The 20563-nt window shown below is 40.7% G+C and overlaps 1 long non-coding RNA gene across 1 annotated transcript; it reads right to left on the reverse strand.

The window, feature by feature from the left end:
• Positions 1 to 1263: 1263 nt before the first annotated feature.
• On the reverse strand, positions 1264 to 10644 carry LOC123653063. Its single transcript, XR_006742698.1, has 3 exons — positions 10540 to 10644; positions 4219 to 4280; positions 1264 to 1399 (listed from the first exon to the last, which is right to left on the reverse strand). It is a non-coding gene; the product is annotated as an uncharacterized LOC123653063 (long non-coding RNA).
• Positions 10645 to 20563: the final 9919 nt, after the last annotated feature.

Below are 20563 nucleotides of genomic sequence, written 5' to 3' on the forward strand. Positions count from 1 at the left end.
AACAGCACTCAGAAGGTTGCCAGGTGACAACTGGGGAGTAGCGTCTGGGTATGGTGCATCTGTCTCCCCTGGCCCAGTCTTCCTGGGACCAGAACTTTGGAAGTCTGATAAAGAAAGCCCCTTTCTGTTCTTGTGGCAAACTCACTGGCCACCAGTGCGGTTTTATTGACGGGCTTTGGAGAACAATGGTTATGTGTATTTAAAAAAACTTGAATAAATGACCTCTGACTCCTTCTGAGCTATTATTTATGACTAGAGGTCTGGTGCACAAATTCATGCACAGGTGGGGTCCCTCGGGGTGGCCTGTGGGGAATGAGCCCCAGCTCATGCCCCCAGCCTCACAGCCCCACAGCCCCACCTGGCACCCCACCGTGGCCTGGAGCCACCCCCCTGTAGAGGGCCACTGGGGAAGGCACATGGGCATTTCTTTTAATTGTTGTCAGCTGAGACCAAGATGATTGGCAGAGCTGCATCTAGAATACACATTTCCTCAAGATGGTGGAAAGTATAATCAGCTTGGCCTTCATATCAGCCCAGGTGTCACAGGGTTGGGACTAGATATGTAAATCAAGACAAGCAACTGGAATGCTAGGGCCTACTTAAGAATGCAAATAAGTTGGTGATAACTTCCTGGTATTGGGATATAAAATAAATGTGCTGGGAGGGGTCATCATCATCATCTTCCTGCCTCTCCAGCAGACAGAATGGCGGCCCACCCAGCTCCCAGCTTAAAATCTATCTCTGTGTGTTCTCTCTTTATTTCTATTATTTTTCAATCCCTGGCCGCCTCCACTTAGAACCGGTTTGTTCATCTCTCTTTCTGTATGAGACGTGGAAAAGGGAGATCCTCACCACATCAGGCCCCCGCACCCTCCTTACCTGCTCCACCATCCAACCTGCAGGGGAATCAGTCAGGGCTGGCTTCCACCCTTCCCCCCACCCCCCCCCCAGCACCTGGGAGCCAGGCAGCAGTCCTCCCCCTCCACCCCAGGGCTGCTCCCAGTCTGCAGGCTATCAGCAGGATGATCAGGCCCCTGCTCACACCCACCTTGGCCTGGGGCTGCCCCCTCACCTGTTCCACCATCCCACTGCAGTCCCGCTCTTGTTGGGGCCCATGGGGCCAGCAGCACCTCCATTGCTGCCAGTGCTGCCAGTGCCATGTAGCTGATGCCCACCATGTTCACACTGCCTCCTGGTGGTCAGTGCACATCATAGTGAGCAGTCAAACTCCCAGTTGAGCAATTTGTAATTAGGCTTTTATTATATAAGATTCTGGGTGTCACCAAGTAGTGGCATAGCTGAATGGTAGAGGAGTTCTGGTCCTGGCACCAGACTGCCTGGGTTCAGCCATGCCCACTGGGTAAGCTATGGATCTTTCTGTGACACTATCTTCTTTTCTCTAAAATGGGAGAATAATAGTATTAGCGTTCCAACACTGTCATGAAGATTAAATGAGTTAACACATGAAGCATTCTTGCCACATGATGAGTGCTTAGAGGTTCACTATTTTGAGAATGTGCTTGCCTTTTTCTTTGAAATTGTTTTGGGTCTTAATGAGTTTAATATAAGTAATTGCTTATTGTGTTTCATAACAAGGTGGTTTTATAACACAGTCAAGTATTTAATTATACATTAGTTAGTTGACATACTAGCCAATTTTTAACGGTAATAGTATTATGACTAGTATCATTGTCATGATGAATCATACTAAAACAAAACTGTTAAATTAATGAGCATGTAAAGAAAATACAGTTCCCCACCCCTTATTCACAGTTTTCCTTTCCACATTTTCATTTACCTACAGTCAACTGCTGTCTGAAAATATTAAATAGAAAATTCCAGAAATAAATAATTCATAAGATTCACATTTTCGGCTATTCTGAATACATGAGGAAATCTCGTTTGGCCCGCTCCATCCCACCGGGACATGAATAGCAGCCCTTTATCCAGCATCTCCATGCTCTTGACACTCCCGCCTGTAAGTCGCTCCGCAGCCATCATGGTTTTCAGATCAGGCACAGTATCACAGTGCTTGTGCTCAGGTAACTCTTATTTTACTTAATAGTGATCCCAAGTGCAAGAGTGCTGATGCTGGCCATTTGAAGATGCCAAAGAGAAGCCAGAAAGTGCTTCCTTCAACTGAAAAGGTCAGTACAGTACAATGAGATATTTTGAGAGAGAGAGAGAGAGAGAGAGAGAGAGAGAGAGAGAGAGAGAAATATCACCATCATTCACATAACTTTTATTATAGTATATTGTTATAATTGTTCTCGTATTTTCAGGCGTATAAGATGACCCCCTAATTTTACAGTTAAAACATAGATTTGGGCCACCGGGACTGGTTTGGTTCAGTGGATAGAGCGTCGGCCTGGGGACTGAAAGGTCCCGGGTTCGATTCCGATCAAGGGCATGTAACTTGTTTGCGGGCATATCCCCAGTAGGGGGTGTGCAAGAGGCAGCTGATCGATGACTCTCTCTCGTCGATGTTTCTGACTTTCTATCTCTGTCCCTTCCTCTCTGTACAAAATCAATAAAATATAAAATAAAATAAAATAAAAAGTTCCTTTAAAAAAAAACAACATAGGTTTGGGCCTATATTTGCTGTATAAGATTACCCCCCACTTCAAAGAAAAGACTTACTTTGCCGTCAAGATCTGCAGGTAATTTTTGTGCAATTTTGGTCTTTTGCCCCCGATTTTTGGTTGACTTTTTTTCATTTCAAAAGTCGTCTTATACGCCGGAAAATACGGTATTTGACTATTAGTTATTATTGTTCCTCTTCTTACTGTACCTGACTTATACGTTAAACTTTATCATAGGTGTGTATGTTTAAGGAAAAGATAGTATATAAAGGGTTCAGTACTATCCATAGTTTCAGGCATCCTTTGGGGTTCTTGAAAGGTATTCCCCATGGATAATGGGAAACTCTATTTACACCTGGTTGAAGTTCTTTTCAATAAGAGTGATGGCCTTCAAAGAGAGACAATCTATTGATCACTGCCAGAGTTGTGCCATGGAAAAAGAGCCTTGGGGACATGTTTTGTGCATATTAGTCAAGTTCAATATGAGCTTTTTGCATAAGTGTGTCAGGGTATGTTTGTGCTATCTATTCCCATTCCCATTGTATGGTTGGGTCAGAGTAATTAAGAAAAACAAATAGTTCTATAAAGTACTGGGTAGCCCTGGCTGAGTAGGTAGCTCAATTGGTTAGATCATTGTCCCAATATGCCAAGGTTGTGGCTTCAATCCCTTGTCAAGGTACTTACAATTATCAACCAATGAATGCATAAATAAGTAGAACAACAATGTTTTTCTCTCTCTTCCTTCCTCTATCTCTTTAAAATCAGTCAGTAGCCCAGCTGGTGTGGCTCAATGGTTGAGTGTAGACCCATGAACCAAGAGGTTACGAGTTCAGTTCCTGGTTAGAGCACATGCCCTCGTTTCAGGCTTGGTCCCTAGGAGGGGGCATGCAGGAGGCACCAACAAATGATGTTTCTCTCTCATCAATGTTTCTGTCTCTCTATTCCTCTCCCTTCCTCTCTCTCTCTCTAAAAGTCAATAAAAATATATTTAAAAATAAATCAATAAATAATAATTCAAAACACTGGGTAAAAATAAAAGACTAAATAAAAATAGAGGACAATTTAAAGTCCCATAAATGGAGCTTTTTTTTTTTTATTTTAGCAATTTTAAGTAGATGCAATTAAATTGCTTGTTTTGCAGTTGTTTTTGAATCATTTTGTTCATGTAAAATATATTATTCCAAGCAGTTTTAATCTCATCTTCTAAGGGTTTAAGACTTACTTACTAGGCAGAAAGCAAAAAAAAAAAAATGTAGTAAAATGTGTAAATCATTTGAACAAATAATCGATAATAGGATTTATTAGATAATATAATAGCCAGTATAACACTTAATCTTGAGTAACTGAATAATTTGTAAAGGACTTCATGACTTTTTAAGAAATTTATAATTGCATGGTTAGATTTAGATCAGTGCCTTGGGTAATTTCAGGATATAAAATAACAAAAATATTGTAGAATTAATTCTTGAAATTTGGAATGTAAAGAGCTTGATAAATGCTGTGCAATCATGGTTTTCATCACACACTTTCTTTAGCTGTTGAATTATATTCATTGGCTTTTAGCACCATTTTTGTACTTAGAAAAATCCCTTTCACATTCATCTCTGTTCCCAGCACCCTCTCCCTGCTGCTTTACCTGTTCAGAGTTGCATGTGCATACCACACAGGGAGTCCGGGGCAGGGCAGGAGACACTGCCACTAGAAACAAAACCAAAAATCAATGTTTGTGTTTCATATTTTTCAAAACACATGCATTTATATGGCAGAGTAGATGAAATAGGATAAGAACTGCTCCTTCCAAACCCAGCCAGTGTGGCTCAGTGGTTGAGCATCAGCCTATGAACCAAGAGGATCCTGATCAGGGTACATGCCTGGGTTGCAGGCTCAGTTCCCAATATAGGGCATGCAGGAGGCAGCTGATCAATGATTCGCTCTCATCATTGATGTTTCTATCTCTCTCCCACCTCTCCCTTCCTCTCTGAAATCATTAATATATATATATATATATATATATATATATATATATATATATATATATATATATATATAATTTTTTTTTTTAAAGAACTGCTCCTTCCTGGTGAAAGTAATGAGAATGGGTTAGTTCTCAGAGAAATATGCCCACAGAGGCAATGCTTAGGGCCACAGTGTCTTCTGTGTGCCTCCACAGTTGATGGTTTGGCTCTTGCTTAGTAGGTTTAGAAACTCAATTTGGTCCATGTATCTAGATAATCAGCCTCTTACAGACTCACATTAACCAATGTATTTCAGATTGATGCATAAATCAAAATCCCAATTAGGTTGCAATAAAGAACTATGTAGTCTTTCCTGCTACCATAATAACTAAGCTGGCCAGAACAGGGTGTCTTTTTGCTCTCTGCTGTGACCAAGGTGCCTGGCACAGAATTTTGCACACAGCAGCCATCTGATAGATATTAACTAAATTTACCAAGAAAGAGAAGATAAAAGGCAGTAGACTAAGAAGGGATATAATTCTGAGTGAAATGTCATCCAGATCATAAAAGCTTAATATTCCATCTTGCCTCCTCAGAAAACATAGTTGTTGAGTTACTAGTTCATACTAGTTCATGCTAGTTCATATTAGTTTTTCAGATTCCATTTGTCCCCTTGAGAAAAATAAAATTAATTGAATTATTTTTGCCTTTTCGTTGCTATTCAGCCTTCCTCATTCTCTTTATAACTTTGTCTTTCTTCAGAGAGGTGGTGAAATCTCAACTTTTCCAGCCCTACCTCTCAGAGACTCAACCCTGGTCATGTTGCTCAGACTTCCCAGATCTCCCCCTGGTGCATATCAATAGATAATCACTTTGTTCTTGGAAGTAATTTCTTCCAAATTCAAGGTCACCTTCCTCACCTGTATGTGTAATTCACAAAAAGCATCTGAAAGAGGAGCTAATGCTGCACTAGAAGATAATATATGTCAACACCCTCACCCTCCCACACAAGGCAATGACAAAAAATAAAAGTAAGTTGTAAATTACTATATTTGAAACAAATGGCTCCTTGTTATTTCAGAGTTACAGGTATGTACAGTATTGTCAATACAAATCTCATCCTGTCTGACTTTTCGTGCTCAGGGTTGTGCAACAGTTTTCTATGTGAAAAAAAGTTAAACAGTCTAATAATTCCCTCATTCTAATTCTTGGCTTAAATCAGGACTATGCATACCTGAAACAAAGAACCACTTAACTGACTGCTCAAAGCTCCCAAGGCTGATCAATAACCTAATAGCTCTGAATCCTGCTTAGAAAGTGCAGGAGGCAGAGACTAGATAGGTCCCCTGGGCAATGCCAAGGAATCCTGCAGGCCTTTCCCTGTCCTGGGCCACAGCCTCTAACTAACACAATGTGTATTGAATCGGGAAGGAGCAAGCACAAAAGTCTGACTTCTTCTCTTAGCTTTCTTTCCCAACAAATGGTAAGGGAAATTCTCCCTGTTAAGGTTGTTACTATTATCTTTATTATTAATGCTAAAAATAATAAGATAACGTTGAGAATTATGCCCATTGTTAGTGGTGCTAATAATGACTTTTATTAATCAAAAGTCTGTTCTGGCCAAGCCTTTTCCTAGTATTTTACAGATATTGTTTCATTTATTCTTCAAGCCCTAGCTGATTATCTCAGTGGTTAGACCATCGGCCCACAGACTGAAAGGTCTCAGGTTAAATTCCGTCAAGGGCACCTACTTCAGTTGCAATGGCCCCGGTCAATCTTGGTGCGTGCTGAAGGCAATCAATCAATGTGTTTCTCTCACAACCATGTTTCTCTCTCTGTCTCTCTCCATTTCTTCCAGTCTCTCTAATAAATAAATAAATAAATAAATAAATAAATAAATAAATAAATAAAAACAATGGAAAAAATAAAAAATAACATAATAAAACAACTCTATGAAATTGTATCTCTTTCATTAAACATGAGGAAATTGAGGCCTGGAGGGTTTAAAAACTTGTTTAAGGTCACTCAACAATAAATGGCATAACCAGTACTGTGTGACTCTGGAGCCTACTTCCTTAACTAGTACTTTTAACCTCTCCTATCTTAAATCCCAGGAAGGTAATTAGCTGCATAACACATAGCAACAAGGGAAATCTCAAATTTCTAAAAATCCCATTAGATTGTTTTTTACATTGACCCTTTGATCAGTCTTGAGTGTTGTGGGGGGCATATATGTATAGCTCACCTATCATTATGCTTCGCTAAACTTTTTATCCCTTTAGGGTGTACATCCCATTCTATTAGGAGGAAAACGAGGAGCAGCAGACGATAGATCAGTTACTTGTGTTACCATAACAGCTTTGAGTTCAGCTGAGAGCCTTTGAAACTGATGCACAAAATTAAGCTTCGGGATTATCTATTTCTTTAGTAGTTCATTCATCTGGACATAATGAGATGAGTCAGCCAGTAACCAAATCCCACTTACAAAAAAAACTTCATGTATTATACTTCTGCCGTTGTTGCCATAAGAACATTTGCTTTAATCTTTTCTTTTTTGTGGTTGGAATTCTGTAAGTACAACTTCTGAATAGCATCTAATTACTATGGAATTATAGTTTTCCAATTTCTTAGTATGGACTTCGTTTTTTTCAAATGTTTATAAAGGCAAGCTAATATATTAATTACTTTCAGATCTATTTTTTCCTATTTTGCTTTTGTATGATGTTTCAGAAGTTGTCAATATTAACAGAAAGATATGCAGACAAATGAATCTATCCCATTTTTTAAGGATGCTTAGAAAAGACAATATTTCTCTCCCAAAAATTTTAGTACTTGTTGAAGAAATTACTCTCTAATATCTAATTTCTATCCCTTTGGGTGAGTTGCATTTCTTCTGGCTTCATCCCCTTGCAAATGGAGGATAGTTTGTCATAGGAGCAGGGAAGGGTTTGCTTATATGTTATAAAGTATTCTTTTTGATAGGTGGAAAAGACCCAGAAATTAATTTTTAATAGGCCTCCAGATTTGGGCAGCAATCAAAGATTTTCTCTATAGCAACAATTATACACACCACTGATCTGAAATAAAATATTTATGTCTTCCCGCCTGCTAGAGAACTAGCATTTTGCTAGTTATTGCTATTACCAGAGCAATTCAATAGAGGGCAAAAGAGACTAAAAATGTCATTTCACAGTGGAAACTACAAGGGAAAGTAATAACGAGCCTGGAAAAGATTAAATACAATTGGAAATGAGTCTGAACTGAAATAAAATAGTATGTTTGAGTGAATTTTTTAGGACTGTAATGTTAACTTCTACTAAGGAATTTTGGTTTTGCCTATCGCTAAAACACACACACACACACACACACACACACACACACACACACAGCCTGATGCTAGCAGGAGGCAAAAGCTCTTCCTCATTTCCTAAAAGTACAGTTTGAAGAAGACTCATCATGCTTTGGGGGGAAATGTCACCATTTTAAAAAATGAAATAGAAATTATACTTTCCTTTGGAAAAACTTTCTTTCCTTTGTTGTTGCAACCTAGAAGGCAGTAACAGAGTAAATTCTGCTGACGAGGTCTCATCCCCCTCCAAGGACCAGAGCTCTCTACACATTGCTGCCATCAATGACCACCTCTATGGTCATCACTTTACCCATTGCTCCACTGTGATATCTTTGGGGTTACAATCTTACAACAAATTCCCCCAAACCAGGTACTTTTCAGAACTATTAGAGAGCTGCCTTGAAGAATTTATGATTTAGAAACTTGCATTAAAGTATTATATTGCCATTCTTTTCTGACTTTATTTCTTTTCTGTTGACATTTCTGTTGATTTTATTTGGTTCTAGGGAAGTCGTGAAATTCTGTCATTTCTTCCCATTTGGCTCCAAATATACAATCCAACAGATCTTGTTAGGATCTCTACAATCTCAACTGGAAGGCTTTACACTAGGGATGGCTCCAGTGAGGGAGAATAGTCCCTTGGAAAAATGCTCGTATGACCCAGAAGGACAGAAGGACCAGAGACAAGGGAAGGAAACTAGTAATAGAAGGCAGTTCTGGGGGGCTGGGGTGAGAGCAGGGGCTGGAGGAGCGGAGGCAGGGGCGGTGAGGGGGATGGGAAGAAGGTAGTTCTGAATGAATGGTGTGCCTGGAGAGTTCAGAAGAGGGAGGGAACACTGGGTCTGCTGGAATCTAGGAGGCTCCACGGAGAAGGCTCTTGCAGAGATAGGCGGAAAGCGGATGTTTAGATGATGTAAGTAGCAATTGTGAAGTCTGGAAGGATGGAAGGAGTAAGAATGCTCACGAAGCAGTAAGCAGAGCTGTCTGTGATGCAGTGTTCATGAAGACAAGAGGTAGGAGGTAAGGATGGGAACCTCCGGGGCAGGCCTTGAATAATAGGCTAGAACCGTGGTGGGCAAACTGCGACTCGCAAGCCACATGCAGCTCTTTGGCCCCTTGAGTGTGGCTCTTCTACAAAATGCCACGGCCTGGGAGAATCTATTTTGAAGATGTGGCGTTAGAAGAAGTTTAAGTTTTTAAAAAATTGGCTCTCAAAAGAAATTTCAATGGTTATACTGTTGATATTTGACTCTGTTGACTAATGAGTTTGCAGACCACTAGGCTAGAAGATTTGAACTGCATTCTCCATGTGGATTCAAGTTGTTGAAGATTTCTAGGATAGGGAAGTGACATGATAAAAGTGGAATTTTCAGAAGATTCATGTGGAAGTCAAGTGCAACACACATGTGAGAGGAATGGGAATTCCCTCCCTAAAATGGAAAGACACATTAGAAATTCCTATAAAATGTCAGGTACCATTCATTTATTAGCAAGCATTTATTGAGTGATTATTCTATGATAGGTAGCACTCTAGGCCCAGGAATACAGTAATTCACAAGGTGGGTCTAGGTTTCGTAGGGCTTGAAGTTCACACAATGTGAGGGGCCTTCTTTAAGAAAAAATATATAAACTGAAAGATTAGAAAATATAGGGTTTTATAATTTACTCAAAAGATGAAAAGTAAATAAATAAAAACAAAAGCCTGCCATATTATAGAAACAGTAGTTTTAAATGGATAGGGTAGTTTTTTTTAACCCACCCTTTAAAAAATATCATTATTTCTTTCTTTGCCAAGAATATACTAACAAGGTATATTCCTTTTTTTATCCTAAGATATATTTTCAAGAATCTCGGAAAGTAACCTTAAAAAAAAAAAAAAAAAAAAGGGAGGGATTTCACTTAGTCTTCCTGATGGACTCTTCCATATTAGCCAACTTTAAACACCCCTATAGTCTGCTGCATCATACTTCCTTTAAAATATTTCCTCTTAAGGATTTAGCAAGGAAGTGGCAATTTTATTGAAGTGGCTGTATTTTTCCTCTTTCTTTTGAAACGTACTTAACAAGTAGTTCACTTGAGTCACAGAACCAGACTACTAGAAGCTTGAGATATTTCCAGAAAAACTGGAGGTGGGGAGGAATATCAGAATCTATGGGAAGAAAAGTTAAAAAAACAATACCCTGCATTTCTGAGAAGTTGACACACAATTCCAATGGCTTACTCCTAAACTATAACAATAAAATGTTGCTGCTGTTATTCTGCATTGCAGACAAATGGATGGAGAACCAGAGTTCTCTAGCTCTTGTGTCTAAGAGGCAGTGGCATGAAATTGGCTTCAAGCAGAAAATCGGAGTTTGAATTCCCGCTTCATCGTTTACTAGCTATGCCAGAAACTACTAACTGACCTAAGTACTCATTGTCAGCTTATAGTTAGTAATAGGACATCGTGTGTTTTAGCAGGGCACGTGGCTGCCCAGGCATGGGCTCCACTTCCCAGGCTTCCTTTGCAGGTAGGTGTGGCCATACAACCAGGTTGAGGCCAGTGGGGTGTAAGTAGAAAGGATTTATCATCTCCTTCAGGACAAAGCTACCTGCCCTAAATGTTGTCTTTCTCCCTCTCATAGGCTGGAATATGGACATGGCAGCCACCAACCTTTGGCAACAAATGGCAGTGGCAAGATGAAGGGACCCTGGGTCCTGGAATGACATCATGGAGGAGAGCTGCTCCAACAGCCTGGATTGTTCCCATCGTCGGGGCTGTTAGGAAATAAGCATTAATTTAATTAATTATGCCATGATATTTTATGGTCTTTTAATTTCAAACTGTAACCTCGAAAATACACTTGTTAAGTGCCATCTGTGTTCAGCCTTTCTGATCTCCATTTCTTTTCTGTAAACGGACCATAATGTCTTTCTCACATCCTAGCTCTGAAGGTTAAATGAGAAAATGCATGGAAGGATGACAGGGAAGGCACTTGATAAAAACTTGTTGTCTTCCCTTTATCCATTTGGGAGCTTGTGTTGTATTTATCTTTTCAGGGAATGTAGGAAACACAGAGATTTCATGTCAAGCTGCTGAATAAGAGGATTCACACTGTAACAGGAGACCCTCACTCTAAAACATTCTGAGTGTTGTTTGAATATGCTCAGCAAATCACACATTAGTCAGATGAAATCCAGTTGTTCCAGCAGCAGGTTCCCCATTAAATCTCCAGTACCTAGCACACAGCCTGGCGCACAGTAGGCCCTCAATAGATATTTATGGAAAGAACAATTACTCAGTCAAAGACCATTGGGAGTGGAGGTTGGAAGTGCTCAGGATTCTGAGCGATAACAACTCCTGTTGTGGGAAATTGGTTAATGTTAATGTATGTGAAAGTTCCTAGCAATTACATGGTGTGCATATATTAAAAGTTTTAACGAGACCATAAGCTTCTTGTGGGTCAGTCCTAGGTCTTGTTTTCTGGTGTTTTTGAAGGCATAGCACATAGTAAGACTAAGTAAATATTTGTTGAGTGAGAAGAACACTCATGTAGCCAAAACCGGTTTGGCTCAATGGATAGAGCGTCGGCTTGGGGACTGAAGTGTCCCGGGTTCGATTACGGTCAAGGGCATGTACCTTGGTTGCGGGCATATCCCCAGTGGGGGGTGTGCAAGAGACGGCTGATCGATGACTCTCTCTCATTGATGTTTCTAACTCTCTATCTCCCTCCTTTTCTCTCTGTACAAAATCAATAAAATATATATTGATATATTTTTTTAAAAAAGAACACTCATGTAAAATGAGAGTTAGGCATTTTTATCTCCATCACTTCCCTCTTCTACCCTGACCACTGCTCCAATGAATGAGGAAATGGACATGCAAAAGTGAAGCAACTTGCCCACATCGGCACAGTTAACAAGTAGCAGAGTCAAGATCTGAACCAAACCCAGGACATACTGGGTCCTCATTTTGAAGTCTTTCCACCTTGAGCCTAGATATCCTTTCTTGAGAGCAGACTTTGAGATAAGTAAGGCATTTGTATACCAGTGGATGAAGAAAGGCAACTTGAAGGGGAAATGAGGTGGCTGGAATACTTTCTTTTCTAATTTTACAGATTTGCCTTGGTAATGCACAACCCGATAGCAATGGTCATTCTTTCCATTCCTTGCTTCTTAGATGGTATAAACGGTTCTAAAAACAAAAACAAAAACAAACAAACAAAAAAACTAACTCCTATTTTCTTCACCAATCTATGATGTAACTAGAACTTTTGAATTCCTATGGGTAAAAAGTTTAAATAATTGTTAGAGACTCTGTTAAGTGGCCAGAGTAACAAACCTCCAGCCCTCAGCCTTGGGTGGTGTTTACACGGGAGAGGAGAAAAAGGAGAAGCCAGGAGCAGGGCTATCTCGCTCTCACTCTAGATGGTTTGCCGTGCCCTTTACATGGCATCGAGATTTCAGAGCAACAGATGAGTCACTGATGCTGAGCAAGATAATTCACTGCCTGTCAGCAGAGCCGGTTCCTCTGAGCCAGTGTGGCGGAGAAGTTGCTTGTGGATGGCTTGGTTAGGGCCGGCTTAAGATGAAGTTCTGAGAAAGACAAGTTTTTTCTCCCCAACACATTTCCCCTCCAAACGTATCTCCGCAACCACTGTTTTAGGAGGCATGTTGATTTTAGCAACTATCTGATAAGAAAGATATTGGCCAACTAGGTTTTAGTTGGATGCTTTTACAGGGACATTTGTATATTTAAGAAGCTGGTGAGGCCTGGCCGAAATGGCTCAATTGGTTGATCATTGTCCTGTGCACTAAAAGGTTGTCGGGTTTAATTCCAAGTCAAGGTACGTACATGGGTTTCGAGTTCAATCCCTGGCTGAAGTATGTACAGAAAGCAGCCGATCAATGTTTCTCTCGCACATCAATGTTTCTCTCTCTCTTTCTCCCTCTCTCTCCCCCTTCCTCTCTCTAAGTATATCCTCAGGTGAGAATTAATGATAATAATAGTAACATTTTTTTTAAAAAAAATAGCTGGACGCCGAAACTGGTTTGGCTCAGTGGATAGAGCATCGGCCTGCGGACTGAAGCTGTCCCGGGTCAAGGGCATGTACCTGGTGGGGGGTGTGCGGGAGGCAGCTGATCGATGATTCTCTCTCATCGATGTTTCTAACTCTCTATCCTTCTCTCTTCCTCTCTGTGAAAAATCAATAAAATATATTTTAAAAATAATAATAAAAATTTTTTAAAAATAGCTGGAGGTCTGGGAGGAGAGGAGTGGCTACTGAGCATGGAGGAGTCAGATGAGTGAGATGTCCTGGTAGCCTGGAGAAGAGTTCAAGAAGGAGGAAGTAGGGTCATTTTATGAAGCATCTCCTGTGCTAGGATTTAACTTTTTAAATTAAGTTTATTGGGTGACTTTGGTTAATAAAATTATATACGTTTCAAGTGTACAGTCCCAGGATACATTATCTGTATATTGCACTGTGCGTCCACCACCCAAGGTCAAACCTTCTGTCACTACTTATTTAACTCCTCTGCCCTTTATTAGCTGTCCTTCCTTCTGTTGTCTGTGCCTATGAGTTTTTCTTTCTTTGTTTTTTCTTGTTTGTTCATTTGTTGCTTTCAGTTCTGTATCCCACATATGAGTGACATCTTATGATTCTTAACTTTTTCTGTCTGACTTGTTTTACTTAGCATAATATCCTCAAGACCCATCCACATTGTCAGAAATGGCAGTATTTCATCTTTTCTTCTAGCTGAGTAGCATTCCATTGCATATAGGTACTATATCTTCTTTATCCAATCATCTATAAAATACCATATGCTTCATATATAGAGTGAGCTATTCATACAAGTTCTCCCTCCCAGATAGAAAATACAGAGAATTAAAATATAAGTAACAAATAAGCATTAATATTAAATGCCAGCATGGGGAAATACAGGATGCTTTGCAAGTGGGTATCAAAGGCATTCAATAGAGACTGGGAATACCAAGTAATTCTTCCAGAAGGAAGTGAAATTGAAGCTGGTGAGTGAAAGCCAGTAGAAGATGGGAGAGAAGTGGTCAAAGTAAAGGGAAACCATGTGCAAAGTCTTGAAGGTATAATAGAGAATGAAATCTCAACTGAAGATTCTAAAGGTATTTAAGATGCTGAAGAAGTACTGAGGATGAGGCTTGGGATATGGACAAGAGCTCAAGTGATTGATTGAAAGGTAATAATTTCATTAGATTTTCGTGTCAAGGTCACACCAGTGAGAAAGGATAAGAAAGAATAAGAAGTAAGGAAGCTTCAGCAGCAATCCAGGTAAGAAATAGCTGCAGTGATCTTTATAATCCCACCCACCAGAATATACAACTTTCTGGTCTTACTTTTTTTTTTTTTTTTTTTTTTTTTTTAGTCATGTTCTCACTGCTCTATACTTTGGATCCTATTAAAAGCAGTTCTGCTCTAACTGGTTTGTATCAGTGGATTGAGCATCAGCCTGCAGACTGAGGAGTCCTGGGTTCGATTCCAGTCAAGGGCACATGCCCAGGTTGTGGGCTCAATCCTCAGTGTGGGTCATGCAGGAGGCAGCTGATCAATGATTCTCTCTCATCATTGTTGTTTCTATCTCTCCCACTCTGAAATCAATAAAAAAAAATACTTAAAATAAAAAGTATTCCCTTGCTTATACCATCAGCTCCCTCCCTTTTCATCCCTCTGTTGAACTTATTTGACAAAGCCCTACCCTAGTTATAGCCATACCCACCTGTTTGACATACAGTAGCGAAACATGATTAGGGGAGAAATATATGACAATGCTGACAGGTTTCAACTGAAATCCATGACCTCACGTGAGTCTTTGGTGTGATCCTGTGCATTCCCTTAGTCCATTTTCTTCTAGCTGTCCTAGAAAAGGGTTCCAAACCCTCTCTCTGTGTAAACTTCGCTCCACATTCTCATCTTCTAATGACATTTGTTTCTATTTTACTAAGAAAATAGAAATTATCTGCCAAAGCCAGTTTGGCTCAGTGGATAGAGCATCGACCTGCGGACTGAAAGGTCCCAGGTTCGATTACGGTAAAGGGCATGTACTACCCAGTAGGGGTTGTGCAAGAGGCAGCTGGTTGATGATTCTCTCTCATCGGTATTTCTAACTCTCTATTCCTTTCTCTTTCTCTCTATAAAAAATCAATAAAAATATATTTAAAAAAAAAAGAAAATAGAAATTATCCAAAGATAGTTTCTGGGCCTTGAACACATTGTGTAAATAAAATAAGCCAGTCACAAAAAGATAAATACTATATGAGTCCATGTATATGAGATATCTAATGTAGTCAAACTCAGAGAAACAAAAATGTAGGATGCTGGTTTCCAGGGGCTGAAGGGAGGAAGAAATGAGACTTGTTCAATGACTATGGAGTTTCAATTTTGCAAGATGAAAAAGTTCTAGAGGTCTGTTGCATAACAAAGGCAATATATGTAACACTGCTGAACTGTATACTTAGAGATGGTTAAGATGGTAAATTTTATATTGTATGTTTTTTATACCATTTAAAAAATAGCTTTGAATTTTCAATCTGGTCCGCCCTTGGCTCTGTATCCAGGTATCCTATCCTTGCCACTGCCTCCCCACATGACCAGGGGTCTGATACCCTTTCATATTCAAACAGAGGCGGCATTGAAAACAAACCAGAGGTGAGTGATACAGTGACCTCTTAGCAGAGATCAGAAAGGCTTTCCCTCACCACCTGATATACAGTCCCCTCCACGTCCATCAGCCATTATTCTCTGTTGCTCTTGCCCTGCTTCATTCTTCTCACTAGTATCCATCATTTCCTTACATGTACTTATTTATTTGCCTCTTTCCACTAGAATGGAAAGTCAGGAGGGCAGGGATGCTTTCAATCTTTGTTTTTTGCTTTTCCTATTGAGTCCCCAACACCAGAAAAGTAACCAGCATTTAGTTTGCTTTCAGTAACTAAGAATAAAGAATGACAGTAGTGTTCAAGAACAAAATTCAACCAAGTTTGAGGATATAATTGGCTTTCATAAACAATTCACAGATCAGGGAACATCCCATTTAACAACTAGAAGGGTGCTCCAAAGAGCTTTACAAAATGGAAGATGTTTCCATGCAGGAAGAAGGAGGGATCTGAGGATAAAAGAGTGGGTCACTTTCCCTTAGGAAAAGACAGGTGGTCTTGTTGGGCAGACTACCTCCCTAGAGTTGATCCAGAAATTTCAGATTAACTGGTTTGAAGTTTCACTCCTGGAAGAGACTGGAACTGCAATTAGGTTAGTTAGTACAGTTTAGTTTGGTGGTGTGGCTTACCAAAGGTGAGTCCAATTTGGCCTGTTGTTCCATTTTAACAACAGTGACACTGAACATGTGTGGCCCCAACCCTCCAAGATGGCTCCCAACCGTCCCTGCCTCTGCCATTCATGTTCTTCTTGTGTAAGCCCCGCCCACAGTGAGTACAGCGGACTGACCCCTGGAACCGATGGCAGAAATGACACTGTGTGACTCCCGAGCCTAGGTCATAATGGATGCTGTGGCGTCCACCTCGCCTTCTCCCGTGGATTGCTCCTGGTGTCATGAGGACGCTCAGCAGCCTGTGGAGAGGCCCCTGTGGGAAGGAACAGTGCTCCTGCTGACAAGCAGCACCACTGGGGAGTGAACTGCTCTAAGAGTGAATTATCTTAATTAAGCAGATCTCAACCTCTCAAGCTTTCAGGCCAGAATCCCACGACTATGCTGCTCCCAAATTCCTGACCCACAGAAGCTGTGTGATATAATACAAGTTTGTTTGGGGGTAACCTATTATGTCACAGTTGCCATGACCTCTGCTGGTTTTCCAGACTTTTGCATTTGCTTTTCCTTCTGCCTAAGCCTCCATTCCCTCAGAGAGTTGCATGTCTTCTCTCACTTCCATCAGGTCTCTGCTAAAATGCCATACGATGCAGTTATACAGCAATGCAACAATAGATAATATAGGATGTGCTTGAGATATCCAGGAGGTAGATGCAACTAGATGTAGCGACTGATTAGATGTGAAGGATAAGAAATAGAGGAAGGAGTCAAAATGATTCTCAAATTATTGGTTTGTGTAACTAGTTTCCTGGGTTTAGGGAAACAGGTTTGGGGAAGAGATTATAAATATAGTTTAGGACCTGCTGAATTTGAAAGGTCTAACAAATATCCAAGTGGAGATATCCTACATGCAGGCAGATATACCATTTGTGACACAGAAGACAGATCTAGAATAGAAAGTAGAATCTTAGAATCAGGGCCAGCTATACAATTTTCAGGGCCAAGTGCAAAATATAAATGCAGGGTCCCTTGTTCAAAGACTGCCTGATATCTGTCAGCTGCCAGCCTCCCCCCTTCCCCTCACCAACCCGTAGCACTGACAGACCATGCTCTGGCTGAGGGTAGGGAAGTTGAGCCAGGTATCTCCTCTTCTCATGAACTCTATGCTCCAAATTACATTGGAGGAGCAACATCTAAGAGATTGGCACTTCCCTGCCAGGATGTACAGGAACAGGGGATGGGCAAGAGGCTCTTCTCCACTGAATCATTTCTGGTACATTGAGATACTGCCAGTCTAGGGCAGAGATAGATGCCACCATACTCCATCCTAAGATACATGGGTGCATACACATGACCTTGACTTTCCCTGTGCCCTTGCCCAGGTCTCCCCAGGCCCTGGTGATTCTGGTCCTGAGTGGGGCAAAGGGGAGGATGGGCAGGGCTGAGGTGCCAGGGAATAGGGGAGTTGGCACTGAGAACCCACCCCAAGGAGGCAAGACTGCATGTGAACTCACACAAGCTCTACTGTCTCTTTGATCTTCACCCACAAAACAAAATTCAAAGGTGACATTATTAAGAATTTCAAGCCAGCAGCCACAGAGCATTAAGACCCCAAGCATTAAACCTGTTTGCTTGCAGGACCCTGTGTGAATGTCATGTTTGAATGCTTATGAACCTGGCATGCTTTGGATAGTCAAGTTTTAAGACTGAATGAGTTTAAAAGGGACCCAAGGAATGAAACCAGAGAAACACCAAGATTTAAGGGATGGGCAGAGAAAGCACATCCTGTGGCCAGTCAAAGGTGGTAACTAACCAATGAAGGAGACCAATGACGCAGAAAATACTTGGCCTATGATCTCTGACTTGGAAAAGCTTTGCAAATCCAATAACCCAGCCACATATTAAAAACTTTTTATTTCACAAACTATTCATGATACAACTGACATTTTTCAGGGTCATAGGTGTGGTTCTTACAAACATCTGGCCTATTACCTTGATTATTATTATTATTTTTAAATACACAGAGAGGAAGAGAGAGGGATAGAGTTAGAATAATCGATGAGAGAGAATCATCAATCAGCTGCCTCTTGCACACCCCCTACTGGGGATGTGCCCGCAACCAAGGTACATGCCCTTGACCGGAATCAAACCCGGGACCTTTCAGTCTGCAGGCCGACGCTCTATCCACTGAGCCAAACCAGTCCCGGCTACCTTGATTATTTTTGAAGCAAATACTACTTGGTTGAAAAAAAATGCATGAGAGAAACTGCAAGGAAGAAAATGTGTTAAATGAAATAACGGCACTTACTAATAATAGACTCACAGCTAACCCAAGTAAATAATTCACTTCCCTTCCTGCCACAGTCACCTTTTTACATAAGGCCAGCAGAGTCTCTCTGCAGCGTTTATCAAGCAAGAAAAAAATGTAAACTCTAAAATCTGTGAAGAATTTCAGATGACTCACTCAAACCTGTTGCAAAATCAACCGCAGGAGTTTTCTAACTACTAATTAACTTTGAACGAAGTCTTAGGCCATAAACACCAGACCATTTGATGAGAAAACTCTGGATGGGAGTTGATGAGCACTTACTTGGGAGTTTGGAATTGGTAGGGAGGGTGTTTGTGTGTATTTTGTGTATTTTGTGTGTGTGTGTGTGTTTAACAGATTTAGAAATGTCTTTGGAAGTGGTTTATAACATGGCTAAGAACAGATTCTGGAACAAGCTGCTTGGGTTTGAATCCTAGCCCTGCCACTTACTCCCTGTGTGATTTTGGATAAGTTACTCCCTTGCCCTGAGTGTGGTAATGACTCCCCGGGTTGGTATGAAAATTAAATAACTAAATGTAAAACATTTAGAACTGCACCTACCACATAAAAAGCACTGTATATGCACTTGTTAAATGAAAATAGTGAAAACAGATCACGTTACTAAAATAGCTCTGTAATTTCTATTACAGGAGATCCCACAAATGCTGGGGAGAGAGAATTCACTAAAATAAAACATTTTTTGCCCTGGCCAGTGTGGTCATTTGGTTGGGTGTTGTCCTGTGCACCGAAAGGTTGCTGGTTTGATTCGGGTCAGAGCACATGCTGGGGTTGCCACTGGATCCTCAGTAGGAGGCTGTGCAGGAGGCAGCTGATCAATGTTTCTCTCTCACTCTCCTTCCTTTCTCTAAAACACACACACACACACACACACACACACACACACACCAGTTTTTTCTTCTCCTTTTTTGGTGTATTCTCCCATCTTCCCCTCCCCCACCCATCTTCAAAGTATTATAGTTTTCCCTTTAAACTAAAAGGACATTTCTTTTATTCAGAAAGTTTTCCTAAGAAGTAAGTATAGTGTTTCCTGGATATTTTCTTAAAAGCAATTTCCTCATGTCTTAAAATGCATAATCATGGCTGCTTTCCCACTTATGATTCATCTTAATATTTTATTTATTTCAAATAAAAACATCAAAAATATGTGTATGGGAAAATGAAATGCACAGAAGCTTTAGTGTTCTCATAATCCTATATAATAAAAGGGTAATATGCAAATTGACCCTAATGGCAGAACAACCACTGGATCAGTCACTATGAGGCACACTGACCACCTTTTGGTCTCTTTCCCTGGCCTGCAGGCTCGATGGCCTGATGGCCACCCTCCATGGGGGGTGGGGCTGTGAGCAGGCAGGAACAGCTGACCTCTCAGTACTTTCCCCCAGCCTGCCATCACCGGATGGGGATGGGGGAATTGGGGGTGGATGGTGGTGGTGGTGGTGGTGGTGGTGTGGGGAGTGTGGGGTGTGTGTGTGACTGCAGGCAGCTGGGAAAGATGGCCCTGATTGCAGGCCAGGCCTAGGAACCATACCTGCACATGAATTTCATGTGCCGGGCCTCTAGTTATTATAATACTTCTGGTACTTCAGTGGAAAAAAAATATATAAAAAGTTTCAATGAGAAGTGTTAGAGAGACAATGACTATAAGAAGAATTTCAAATATACCTCTAGCCCTTTTGAGAAGTCAAAACTGACCTGTCTAAATTCACCAGCCTTCTTAAAAAAAAAAAAAAAAAAAAAAAAAAAAAAAAAAAAGATCCACAGAAACATGATCCTGGGAGCCTGCAGTTCAAATTGCGCCATGTGTGTTCAACGCAGAATCCCTTCGGATGTGTCCTATTGTTCCCTTTGGTCTCCAGGAATGCATTCTTCTCCTCTGTGCCTCAATCTTATTTCAGCCCCTTCTTGATTTCCTCGGGTTATAGTTTTGTTTGTTTGTTTGTTTGTTTTTGTTTTTTTTCTCACGACCTCGGAGTTGACAGGGTGGAGGTCTTGGTTTCCTGTGCCTTTCTGACACATAGGACTAAGCGTGCCCAGGCCCTTTACGGGAGAACACTCAGCGATCATCCCC

This window comes from Pipistrellus kuhlii, unplaced genomic scaffold, assembly GCF_014108245.1.
Source record: "Pipistrellus kuhlii isolate mPipKuh1 unplaced genomic scaffold, mPipKuh1.p scaffold_m20_p_3, whole genome shotgun sequence".
In the NCBI taxonomy this organism is placed as follows: domain Eukaryota; kingdom Metazoa; phylum Chordata; class Mammalia; order Chiroptera; family Vespertilionidae; genus Pipistrellus; species Pipistrellus kuhlii.